This window comes from Magnolia sinica, chromosome 10, assembly GCF_029962835.1.
Source record: "Magnolia sinica isolate HGM2019 chromosome 10, MsV1, whole genome shotgun sequence".
Lineage (NCBI taxonomy): Eukaryota > Viridiplantae > Streptophyta > Magnoliopsida > Magnoliales > Magnoliaceae > Magnolia > Magnolia sinica.
In genome coordinates, this window is record NC_080582.1 from 87,856,393 (window position 1) to 87,869,981 (window position 13,589).

Below are 13,589 nucleotides of genomic sequence, written 5' to 3' on the forward strand. Positions count from 1 at the left end.
ACATAAGTTGCCTGGAGCGGATCTTTGTTTAAGCCCTCACACAACACGTGTTACAAATCCGGCACATTCATCAAGTGTGGCCCACCTTCAACATTTCCCTGGCTCAAAATCAGGCCGTTCCACCCATCAGAATGGCCACAATCAATATGATAATAAATAAATAAATAAATAAATAAAAGATGGTTTATAAAGGGCATGACCAGTGGTCTAATTCAACGGACAGTTGAGCTCTATCTGTTGAGTGGGCTGACCTGATTTTTAGCCCAGCGTACGTTTATGCTGGATTCCACCTAGCGTCCCGCATGCTCGCCTCACGTTTGCACGTGTGAAGTGTGGCCCCATGTCCACCTCATTCAGCGTGCCAGGGTTATTTTAGTAATTTACAATAAAGGGCAGTTTTGGAATGCTGTATCTACGCGACTTTTTTTCCGTCCGTTGTGTTTGTTCTGTTCGATTCTCCCGCTTCTCCCATCTTTTACCAACTCGGTCAAGTACGCGGCTGCCACTTGCCTCTCACACGTGAAAGCTTGTCACTCGTGCTAAAGATCTTACCCGTTCATCAGGCAGTGACCATAGGGCCTACGTTGATGTAGGTCTTGTATATCCACACTGTCCATCCGTTTTTCTTGCTCATTTTAGGGCATGAGCCCAGAATGAAGCAGATCCAAATCTCAGGTGGACCACACAACGGGAAACAGTGGGAATTGATCGCTTACCATTAAAAACTTCCTAGGGTCCATAGTAATGTTTATTTGCCATCCAACTTTTTGATAAGGTCATATAGATCCGGATGAAGGGAAAACACATATATCATCTTGATCCAAAACTTCTGTGGCCCACGAGAATTTTTCAATGGTGAGAATTGAATTACCACTCTTTCCTTCTGTATGGTCCACCTGAGATTTGTATCAGATTTATTTTTGGTTACATAACCTAAAATGATCTTTCAAAACGGATGGACGGAGAGGATATACAACATCTATATCAAGGTGCGGCCCACAGTCATGGCCTCACTGAAGTCGGTGTTTCCCGGCCTCATTGAATCGGGAGCGGATCAGGTGAGACCCCGGCCTTACCCAAGACGGTGCGGCCCTCACCGTTGGGCCTAACTTGATGTGTTTATTCTGTATCCACCCCGTCCATCCGTTTTTCCAGATCATTTTAGAGTTCTAAAAATGAAATGAAGCAGATCCAATTATCAGGTGGACCATAAGAATTTTTTAATGGTAGGGTGTTCAATCACAACTGTTTCCCAGAGTAAAGTCCACCTGAGATTTAGATCTTCTTTGTTTTTTGATAATTTCTTAAAATGATCTATAAAAACGGATGGACGGTGTGGATACAGAATACACACATCAAGGTGGCCCCCATGGTAAGGGCCGTACCGTCTTGGATAAGGCCGGGGTCTCACGTAAACTGCTCCCCCATCGAATCAGCTTTCGCTTGCGGGATATCGTGACTAAAATACCCTTATTTATTATTATTATTTTTGGTTAGCTGGTTAAAAAGACGTTAGAGTCGAGGCATCGCAAGCCCATGTGGTGTGTGTGACATCCAACCCGTCCAACTGGTGTATCCAACCATTCTCACCGTATAATCCAATATCCGACCAATCAAACCATCAAGTGCCCAAAACCTATAAAACTAGGTTTACCATCCGTGTGGCCCACCTGATGATTAGATAGGCGTGATTATATTTTTATACGTATATGATAGTGGGATTAACACGTTGGATGGGTTGGATGTCACAAACACCATCCTTCAGCCGCACAACTCTCGACTCTCACCATTTTTTTAAATAAAATAATAGATGCAAGCATCTTAATCATTTCAGTGCACAAAAAGCATGGCGTAGTGCTCTAGAGAGACGTTTGTCAATCGCGTCCTATTACAATAAGAAAGGTAGGGACTCTGGCCTATGGATTTCGATTTTTATTCAATGGTCCAAACCGTTCATTTGAGATGGCGCCACGTGCATGGGGGATGACCGAAAAAAAAAAAATCTCAGATTTGATATTTCAACCGTTTGATTATATAAAGCTATTGTGACCGTTCATAATCAGAACAAAAGATGACCAGATTCAAAGGCTTCAGATCCGACGTATCGTGCTGTAGTTCGCTGGGATGCCGAAAGGGTACTACCCCGCCCGTCCCTAGCTAGGAACGTACAGGGACTATGAAGGGCCACTATTGGTCTTTATCCATACCGTCCATCCATTTTTCCATATCATTTTAAGATAAACGCCTAAAAATGAGACAGATCAAAGGCTCAAGTGGACCACACCACTGGAAGAAGCGGTGATATTGACATCCACCATTGAGTCCTTCCTAGGGCTCATAGTGACGGTTAACCTGCTCATAAGGTCACGTAGACCTGATGAAGGGAAACAAATAGATCATTTTGATCCAAAACTTCAGTGGCCCCTAAAAAAATTTCAACGGTAGGTATTTAATACCGACGGTGTAGTCCACTACTTGATATTTGTAACTGTCACATTTTTGGGCAAGTACCCTAAAATGATATGGAAAAATGTATGAACGGTGTGGATAAAATACATACATCACGGTGGCCCCTCATATCCCTTGTCCATTCCAAGGACTGGCGGTGGTAGTACCCGATCCGAGTCCGTTCGTCGGGGAGTTGGTTTATAAGGGCTTTGTTAAGCTGATACGCGTGTGAAAAAAGCTCATGTACACGCTGCATATGTGTCAGCATGGGACAATAGATCAGAGATCTAATCAATCCATCAGAAATGCACCACTGTATTGATGCCCTAGCCCAAAGAATCAGGTTAATCTAATGGTCAGGTAGGCTGCATTTTTTTGTACGGCTCTGAAAATTGGGAAGCGGATGCGGTGATCCATCACCATTTATAGCCCTGTAACCGGACTCTTTAGGCCTACCATGATTTATATATCTTATCCACTACGTCCATATGTTTTTATAGCTCATTTTAGTATATGAGTCCATGATTAAAGTATATCCAAAGCTCAAGTAGACCACACCACATGAAGCAGTGGAAGCCATCGAAGTTTCCTACGGCCCACTATAATTTTTATTAGCCATCCAACCTGTTCAGACAGACATGGACAGAGGGAAAACAAACAAATATAAGCTTGATACAAAACTTTCGTCCCCCCACTTACTTATGAACGGCAGCATTCAATCCCCATTATTTACACCCCCGATCCATAGCTGAGTGGTAGGCTAAGTGAAAGATACCAGGTTTCAGCACTGAGGTCCTGGCATTCGATTCCCGAGCGGGGGTGGCTAACAGTGAAGTGTCAACTCACAGTGCGGGTACTAACAAGCTTAAAAAATAATATCCCCATTATTTCATGTGGTGTGGCACTCTTGAACGTTGAATACAAAAATCAATGAATGGTGTAGATGAGACATATGCAACATAATGGACCCTACAAAGTCTAGTACAAAGTCTAGTCACCAAATATATAGGTAGTGTTGGGGTCATCACATGTGGTCCACATTGTATTTTCCCATCCTATCCTGGAGAATGAACCAAAAAATGACAGGATTACAACACTGCCAGTTGAAACTTCTGGCGTGTCGGCACATGAGCTTTATTGGAAGCGGATTGCGTACTGAGTACTAGTAAACGCTGTGACATTTATCACGATTTATGTATTTTATCCGCTCCTTCCATCTATTTTACTGGATAATTTTAATAATTTAGTCCAAAAATTAAATATATCTAAAACTCAAATGGACCACATCACAGGACAGTGTGAATTGAATGTCTACTGTTGAAAACTTCTTAAGGGCCACAAAAGTATTGGATCAAGCTTATATTTGTGTTTTCCCTTTATCCTTGTCGGTATGGTCTCATGAACCGGTTGGATAACAAATAAAAATCACTGTGGGTCTAGAAAGGTTTCAACGGTGGAAATCATTGTTTCTACTGTTTCATGTAGTATGATCCCCTTGATCTTTGGATATGCTTAAATTTTGAGATCAACATATTAAATTAGCTGCAAAGACGGATGGACGGTGTGGATAGACCACATACATTCACGGTGGGCCCAAATGAGTTTACTCAGTATGATAATAGCCTACTGAGTGACTCAGTACGCAATCCGATTTCAGCTTTATTGCACCGGCGTGTGGACTAATTCATATTAAAGTCAGAATTGAGGAATTTGTGGTAAACAAAACAAAAAAACAAAAAAACAAAAAAAAACCCAAAAGATTCGACATACACGTGTCACTCATCGGACGAAGAGATAAGCCTGATTTCTGAGACATGGTATCTACCGAATGGGGACCACCTAATTAACGGTTTGGATGTTACAGACCTGAGAAAGGCAAGTGCCAGGTATCCGTACTCATCTATTGACTTCTCAACCATCTGCTTTAAGACAACCCAAACAGACCCTTACGTTTTGTCTATGTGTGCTTCGGTCTTTCCTTCATCGATTGTTTCTCGTCTGCGGACATTGTGATTGGATGAGGGAAATTTTGGTGACGTGTCAAGCATTTAGCGAGAAGGATTTCGGTACAAGTGGGGCCCATCGTTCGGTGGCCCACACCGCGGAGCTGACCTGATGAGGCTTATGGTTGTTCGGATGTCATTTCCATATCCTTTTCTTGACAATCAATCCCCACTTATTACCTCCCTCAAGGGAGCAGATTCGCCCTTCGGTCAGGCCGCTAATCCATGCATTGCGTGTCTGGCTTTGAGTCTTTGACGCGAGTGTAAAAAAATAGGTTGCACGATGAAAGGTGCGCGAATACATAGCCTCTGAATTAACTTTCGCAAGTGAACTCGAGCGACTACATTTTTTCCACACTCAACTCTCACACGTGCCGACCACTCTTGTGGTCGAGATCCAAGCCGTTCATTGGATAGGTCCCAACATACGGATTCTTTCCATAAAAACTAGGTGTCCAATTATAATGAGCACCGCATATATACGAAATAAATGGATGGCTAGGATATTTTGAGCAGCGGTCTAAATTCGAATTGAATACGTGGCCTAAATGACAATCAGATCATTGTGACTCCTTGGAAAGAGTATCGACTGTGGAGATCGGCCTGATGAGCGGCTTGGATCTTGCAAAGGAATCCATGTTTCTGTATGTACAGGCCAGATGAAGACCTTATTAGTTGTTCATCAAATGGGGTGAGACCAACTTGAAGGGTATTTTCGTAAATGAGATGATGGGAAAATCAAACCACTATTTAGCACCACGGGAATTTTGGTGCATCCAGATCGTGTACTGCATACGTGGCACATATGTACGGTGATCTGAACCAGACATCTACTAGACTCAGCTGTCGATTGACCATTACCAATGTTTTCTTTGATAATGCAATTTCAACCGTCTAATAGATGGGCCTTTTATCATATAACATGAGAATTGCTTCTTCTTCTTTTTTTTTTGCTTTTTTTAGTGATCATTTGTATGCCACCAATTAAAGGGTTCTAACTTTCTAAACACAGAATTTGAGACCATGGACGAATTATTATGGGAATCAATAAATGGACGGTTTCAATCCAATCCAACTGTACCACGAATTCATGATGAGATGTTGGCACGAGAGATGAATCTATGTTGGCACGGAAGATGAATCTATCTGTCTTAATTAATTAAACACTGAAATTCTTCGTGTATTAATGACAAGGGCATGCTTTTACCATAATTCTACATGTGGTGGTGACTCTTCAGCCATACAGTTAGCATGGTTATACAGCAAGGGTGATGTTTGTGAGAAATCCACTCCGTCCTACTGTTTTTGAATCTCATATTAGAACAATGGTTTTTAAAAAAAAAAAAGAAAAGGGGGCAGATCCAAAACTCGAGTGGGCCATATAGAAGAAAAAGTAAAGATTCAACATCGACCGTTGAAACATTCATGCCACCACAGAGGTTTTAAATCAGCCTATATATATATTTTTGTGCTTCCCGTTCATCCCAGCTATAATGGCCTTATGGGCAGTCTGGATGACATATACGCATCATAGTGGACCTCAGTAAGGCTTCAATGTTATTCCTTTCCCTCCCCAGTTTTTCTTGCGGTGTATTTGACCTAAGTTTCAGATCTACAGCGTATTTTAAGATTATACCAGTATCTAGCTCACTTTTTAACTCATGTCTTAAAATTAACTATTAAAATAGATAACTAGATGTATTTCTCACAAACACTAAGTAAATTTCACTTAAAAAATTTTGTATCATTGTCCCATGTGGAGTAGGAATATCGTGGAAGTGCATAAATCCCTATTTATTTACTATTTCTTTGTCTCTTTTGTTTTGTAATTTTAACCAAGCTTTGGATTGCAATAGCTTCCTACCATTGAAGATGTGCCCAACAAAAATAGGTAGGTCCACTCATGAGGAGGGCCAGTGTTGAAATCATGACTGCGGATGGCCTGACTCCACACACGTGTGGCATTCTGGCCTGATTTATAGCGGGAGGTAATAATCCCAGTGTGACCGAATTTCGCACAAACAACGGATGTAGAAGAGCATAAATGACAATTTGGATGTTCATGCACGAGTTTGGATGTGAAGTATGCAGTAATAGAGTACATGTACATGGATCCTCTAACTCGTGCTTACCTACCACATGGTCCAAGTCCAACTCGTTGGACAATAAATTACAGTCAGTACCCCATGGATGAGTTCCTAATGTCATCTTTGTACAAAATCCAATCTGTCTAGTAAATTGGGTCCACCGTGATAATCGGTTTATCTAAAAATCAGCCTTATCCATCTATTACGTAGACCACACTTGTATTTTGTTATTTATTTATTTTTCTATGGTTTGGCCAACATATGAGTGTAAATTTTCATTTTTTTTTTGTAAAAGTAGATCCTCATGATGGGACTAACTTATTGAACGGTTTGGATTCTGAACAAACAAGATAGGTTAGAAGTATGTACTAACTGGACTGTAACTTATCATCCAACCAGTTGGACCTGCGGCTTTTTTAAAATGGTGGGGCGTTTAGACCATTGGAACTCATCAACCATGCATGTGCGTGAATATGATGCAGTTACATTTACGTGAATTAATTAAGACCGTCCAAATTATAAGCCCAATGCTTGATGGATCAGTATCTGAAAATGGGACCCACCTAACAGTCCTGATCATAAAATCGGTGCCTTGATGCTCAGGCGCTTTGCTAAGCCCAACTCGCGTGGGCAATGAAGTCCGTGTACACGCCACAAGTGTGCCATCATGGCACAATAAGTCAGAGATCTAATTCATCCATCAGAAAGGCACCACAATATTGATGCCCAAACCCTAGAATCATGTTAAACCACTAATCAGGTGGGCCACCGTTTACAAAGTAACTGTACGGCTCTGAAAAAAGTTGGCTGAAGATTTCTAACCCGTCCACCTGTTTCCAGTATTGGGGTTCATATTCTGAGTGGACCAGATTTATTTTTAGGAAAACACGTAGAACGTGGGCCCAACCTCATGGATAGATTGGAATTTGCACGTATGTGCTATGGCGTGTACATGAGCTGTATTCACACGCATGTGCGCTTAGCAAAGATCCAAATTCATCAGGCAAGATCAGATGGGTGTGGTCTTCTGGCCATGCTCCATCCACTGTGGGGCCCAAAAATGGAATGCATACGTGTCACACGTACGGTGTTTAAGGGGCGTATGAGTTTCTGTACATTCCTTCACAGCAATACAGTCAACGGACGTGATCTGTTGACTGAAAAACAACTGTACAATTACAACGCCATATCTCATCAGCTATCTTCGCTCTGATTGAAAAATCCAAACCAGAACGCATTGTCAAAAAAACCGCGTGAGGTTGACGGACGAGGGTCGAGGTCGCCTCCCTGACGTTTTATGAAATGGAATTAATTCGAGTTTCAGATCCGAATCTCAGAAAAGGAAACCCTCCGTGTTGACTCGACGCATGATTGGATGATCTTAGCCATCTGATCGGTGACCTTCAAAGCAACGGTAGAAAATAATAATTTTAATGGTTCAGATCCAATGTTTGAAAGTGACGAATGGTGATGCCTTGGATTTCCCGATGCATGTGATTTTTTCAATGTAAGCCATCCATGACAAGGTCCAATAAATGGGCGGTCATGCGACGAAGATTGGATGTCTGCGAGAGTTCATTTTGATTCCGTCGCGACTTAGGATCCTACGTATGTCACCACCCTTTGCGGCCTACATGCCGAGACAGTCTGATTATTTGAACAGTCCGTTTTCTCGTTACTACGTTATATAAGCTACCTACAATCAAGCTTCGGTTATGATCCTAACCTTTGATTTTTAGCATCGAATGAGAGCTATTAAAAAATTTATACATGGACGGTTCAGATCATCCGATCACTCAGCATGTGGGCCCCATTGGGTGGAGACACACTCTGGATCCTCAGTCTCGATGGAGGCAAAACGAGCTTAAACGAAAACCCCTGCTGGTTGGATTGCTCCCTCGTTTAGGTGTGAAAGGTTGAAAAGTGAGTCTCACATGCAGCACACGTGCGAACCTGGAATACGTGTCTCTTAAGTGCATTGGTCGGGCCCACCTGGAACACGATCATACACGAACTCAAGATGGTCCACTTGTTAGGTGGGCTGATTGTGTCAAAGAAGGATGCAGATTCGGAAAGATGTCCAAACGGTCCGAATTCAATGTAAACGAGTAGTGCTCGTGATGAGTGAACCGACTAGATTTTCGCACGTGATCACCTTCAAGCTTATGTATCATCTCTCATATGTACTGCACTCTTTGCTAAGTTAGTATGTGTGCTTCGTGTGGGGGCTAACTGTGGGAGTTTTACCAGAATACATCTCGGTGAATGTACTGAGGATAAGGTGGGACTTTAGCTATGAAACGAAGGACCCAAATCATTTATTTTATGGCCCATATCATTCATAAGCGATTAAAGTGATTAAAAAAATCGCATATTTAAATATTCAACCCTTAAGAGACTGTCATAATCAAAGTGTTGAAATTTTCAACCCAAGAGTTTTTTTTATTCCTTTTTGGGTATCCTAATCCATGGTGTGGCCCATTATATAAACGGTTTGGATCATTCAAAGATAACCCCCATATCCACAGGCTAAAGTGCCGACGTACTAAAATACCAATACGTGAGAACGTATCCTAGCAAACGTCGTTCTCTCGATGTGAACGGATTTTGGTCGGACGCTGGAGTCTCTCTCCATGCAGACGCTGATACGACGCGGTTTACAAACTGTCATGATGTTGTGGCTGGTCGTCCTTGAAAGGCTGGGATTGCATGGACTCTCGTGAGGTTCCGTTCCAGAAGCCTTTGCTGGCCTTTTCATTTATACCGAACCATTCCATGCACTTGATTGCATTTGGACATGTGGGCCATCCGTATTATAGATTTGGACCGTCCATTCGGCCCTATCACTCTTCGTGGGAGAAGATGATTCTGGTTGGATGATCCAAACCGTCAAATCAGCGGCATGCAAAAATAGATGGACAAGATCATTTATAGAAAAAAGGTTCAGCCACGTATGTTTAGTACCACCCAATTTCTATGATTTTTTGCAGGGTAATGGAAGAAAAGTGGACTGGATCTAATGGACGGTCCAGATATGTGATGTGGATGCTGAGAATTACAGATGCAACTAGGTGCATGGAAAGGTTACGATGCACTTGCCCCACTACATATTTTTATTTGTAATTGTTTATTTATAGTACAATACCTCAATGGAGCAAATGTTCAACGCGCATTGGTCAGGTCGGCAGTAATACACCGGCATTTGGTAAGTTGAAATTTCAAATGTCCATTTGAAAGTGGAGAGATGCTGAGAAATTAGAATACATCCGGACGCATTGTACAGACCGACTTGATTTTTTGGAACTTGGGTCTTCTTCCATATGATGGGCCCCACTTAATAGATTAGAATAATTTCAACCCTTGAGATTTTTTTACTCTATAACTTTCAACGTTGACGGCACCGTTAATCTTGAAATCCCATTGCGTACTGAGTAAGCTCTGTTGGGCGCACCGTGAATGTATGTGGTTTATCCACGCCGTCCATCTGTTTTTTCAGTTCATTTTAGTGTCTAAGCCCCAAATTGAATCATGTCCGAAGCTCAAGTAGACCATACCACAGGAAACCGTGGAAATAATGATTTTCACCGTTGAAACCTTCCTAAGGCCCGGAGTGATGTTTATTTGTAATCCAACCGGTTCATCGATTAATGGAAAACACAAATTTCAGGTCGATTCAAAACTTCTGTGGCCCCTGAAGAATTTTTCAACGGTGTAAATTCAATTCACATGGTTTCCTGAGGTGTGGTCCACTTGAGATTTAGATATGCTTAATTTTTAGGATATAGCTATAAAATTACCTTATAAAATGGATGGAGGGTTTAGATAAAATACATAAATTACCTTGGGCCCCACATAGTTTACTCAGTACGCAATCCGCTCCTTTGAATCGTCAAAGGGTAGTTATATATTTTTATGTAAGAGTGTTTTTCTTTAAAGTTAGGCCATTAATATGAATGGTTTAGGTAATCAAGAACACCTTTTAGGGTTTCCCTATATACGGTTTGGGTCATGAGAAGGGCTTTTTGGACATTCTGACATCCACAGCTAGGCCTGCCATAAATCATATTATATTACAGTTTGGATCATCAAAGGACCTTTTTGGTATTTTCTAGGTCCACCATATGTACTGATTTGGATATTGAAGCCATCTATAATTAGTGGAAACGACCTGATCTAAGAGAGGCACTGACCGCGTAAACGATCAGTTATCAAGATTGATTTAATCGGTTGAATTAACAAACGGCCCACATTCCTCCATTAGATATGCAAATTAAGGCTATTTAGGAGTGCCGAGGCAAAAGCATAGCACTGTTATAGCACGGAAATGATAATTCCATGCCTCTTAGCAACTTTAATAAGATAGGAAAATGGGGTTTTTTTTTTTTCTAAGGTATGGCTAAGGGCACCTCTTAGCCAACATTAAAAAGCTCCTCCAAGACACATTCCTACTATGCAATTACGTAAAGACAGTACGAATGGCTCCATATACCATGTTGAGGAGATCATGTCATAAGTGAATATATTGAATTGAAGGATTAACTCCTACTTTATGTCAATGGGATCTTGTTTACACCCATCATGGTATGTACACTCACAGGCCAATAAGATCCCACCACTTGTTGTTGCTACCTAGTAAATAACGGATAAAATCCTACTCATGCCTTGAGAATTTCTTTTGCCTGACATCTTTCGATTCGGTGACATAAGAAAATCGAAAGGCGTCCTAAAGAATCCAAGTACAATGAGATTGATCCCGTAACGACCATGAATCTCTATAATCATGCTGACAAGGAGATCTGAAAACGGTGTAATATAATGACTTTTAGAGATCTCTCGAGCCTGTTGGGAAGATTAGAAAACAGTTCTATACTAGAATTACTAAGAATTTTGGACCAACAAGGAAATCCAGGAAGGGTTTGCCACCTCCTAGGTTATATAAGAAACATACGATGAAGAGTTCGAAACCCCACACCAAACACAATCAATCTACACATCTCAATGCTGCTTATCTTAGTTTCTAGTTCCTTCACTTCTCCCTAGTCATGTTACAGAACGTCTGGAGTTTAAGTTAGCTTAGATCGTTATTGTTCAATGTCATTGCTACAGTACGCTTAAAAATAGTATAAATATCAATGACCTACCTTAATTAGATTCTCGATCAACTAAGTCATTATTTGAAAGATCACACCCCTGATCATATCATGTTGACCATCTGCTTCAATTGTTTGTCCATATAAGTAATCGCAAGTATTTATCTTTCTTTTATTTCTATAAATATTTTGTTTATTTGCTAATTGTACTGAGCTTCAAATATAAATTAATAAAATCGACAATATTAACCTTTAGTTTTAATTCTTTTCATCCATCATTATTCTATTGAGAAAAATAAAGCTCACAATCACCATCGAAGGAAGAGTCCTTAACATAAAGCAAAAGGTTCTCATTCAGAAGGACAAACACCGCCCCTTCTAAATTGCCTGATCACATACAACAATAGGTGGCTGGGAAGGTGGCCGCACCCATGGACCTGGTGTAATCAATCTGTCTCAGAGCCTAGGGTCATAACAAATTTAATCGAACTCAAGTCGAGTATGACTCTCGGATGCCTATTCTATCCTAATTGCACACGTTTAACTAAATAAAGGCCTTTGTTATTATGTGTGATCTCGTGTTTGATAATAGCAAATAACTCTTACTAAACATCCATGATATCCAACGACTGTTCCCCCTTTGAATGGTGCCTGAAGCATACTAGCAGGCAACAATCATTGAAGGCCAACTGAAGTGGGCCTTGGTAAGGTCTTGTGGTATGTCATCTTTTCATCCATCCCTCTTTCATGAGGGATATATAGGAAAGGTATATTGGGTGCTTTTAGACTCCCTTTGTGATGCTGGGTATATTGTAAGGCTGTTTTAGGCTTGGTAGAGTATAAAGGAAAGACGAAGTGGGTGTTAGCTTTGTAAGTTGTCCTTTGGTCTCTTTGAAGTGAGAAACAATCATTGGTCCTTTTGTTAATCATTCGGGAGTAGTCGAAGGTCCTATCCAACTGCCTTGGAGATGGTCCTTTTGTTAATCAAGGCCTGGGCTCCCTGAATCAACGGTTGTGCTTTGGCTTGAACATTGAGAACGGCACACCCACATAGCAAATGGAAGGTAGCCTAAGACGTTGAACAGTCTACAAGGCAAAGAACAATACGTCACTCAATCTAGTGGGGAATGAGAGAGTATAATATTTAGGTGGTCCACTGCCCACATGCCTCTGGAGTCATCCCCTTTCACAGGTATACCATACATGCAGATACAACACAACTGACCCACATTCCTTTCATCTTTTTACTTAAAATTGGGCCATTTCACTTGGGTGAGTCACATTGTACAAAAATAATAATAATTTAAAAATGGACCACTACAATAAACTTTGCTAGCGTCCATTTTCTTTAGAGTGAAATGGCAAAAGCTCTAAACATGTCCCACATGATGGACAGTTCAGAACTCATAGCATGATCCACATGCATGTAGGGTCGTTTGAGAACGCCCTCTCTTATTCAAATTCGAACACTGCTGTGTTCCGAAACTCGTTCACTCAACTTGAACTTTGGCCAAGTTAACTCGACTCAGCAAGATTCCCAGCACAGTTACTGGGAAACTTGGAACTGAGTCTGACTGGACCCAGACACAGAGAGACTCGTTGATTCAACTCAATGGCTCAATCAACTCGACAAGAACCCCAAACCACAATGTAAAAATTGTTCTATTAAGTCTCTATTTGACCATTAAATTGCATGTTTAAACAAACATTATAAAATCTAATAATGACACTTTAAATTGAATTAGTGTTCGCAATCGAAACAAGCAGTAAGTTGGAATAACATTAAAAATGGTTTGGATGGCATGCAAACAACATGGTGGTTCCTAAACATGTCTCAGTTATAATAAGATCTATCCCGTCCATTCAGGTATGGCAACATGTGCTTGTGCCATTGACTAAAAATAGGCCCATTCAAAGCTCAAGTAACAGTTGGATGGAAAGTACTTTTAAATTGTCCAAAA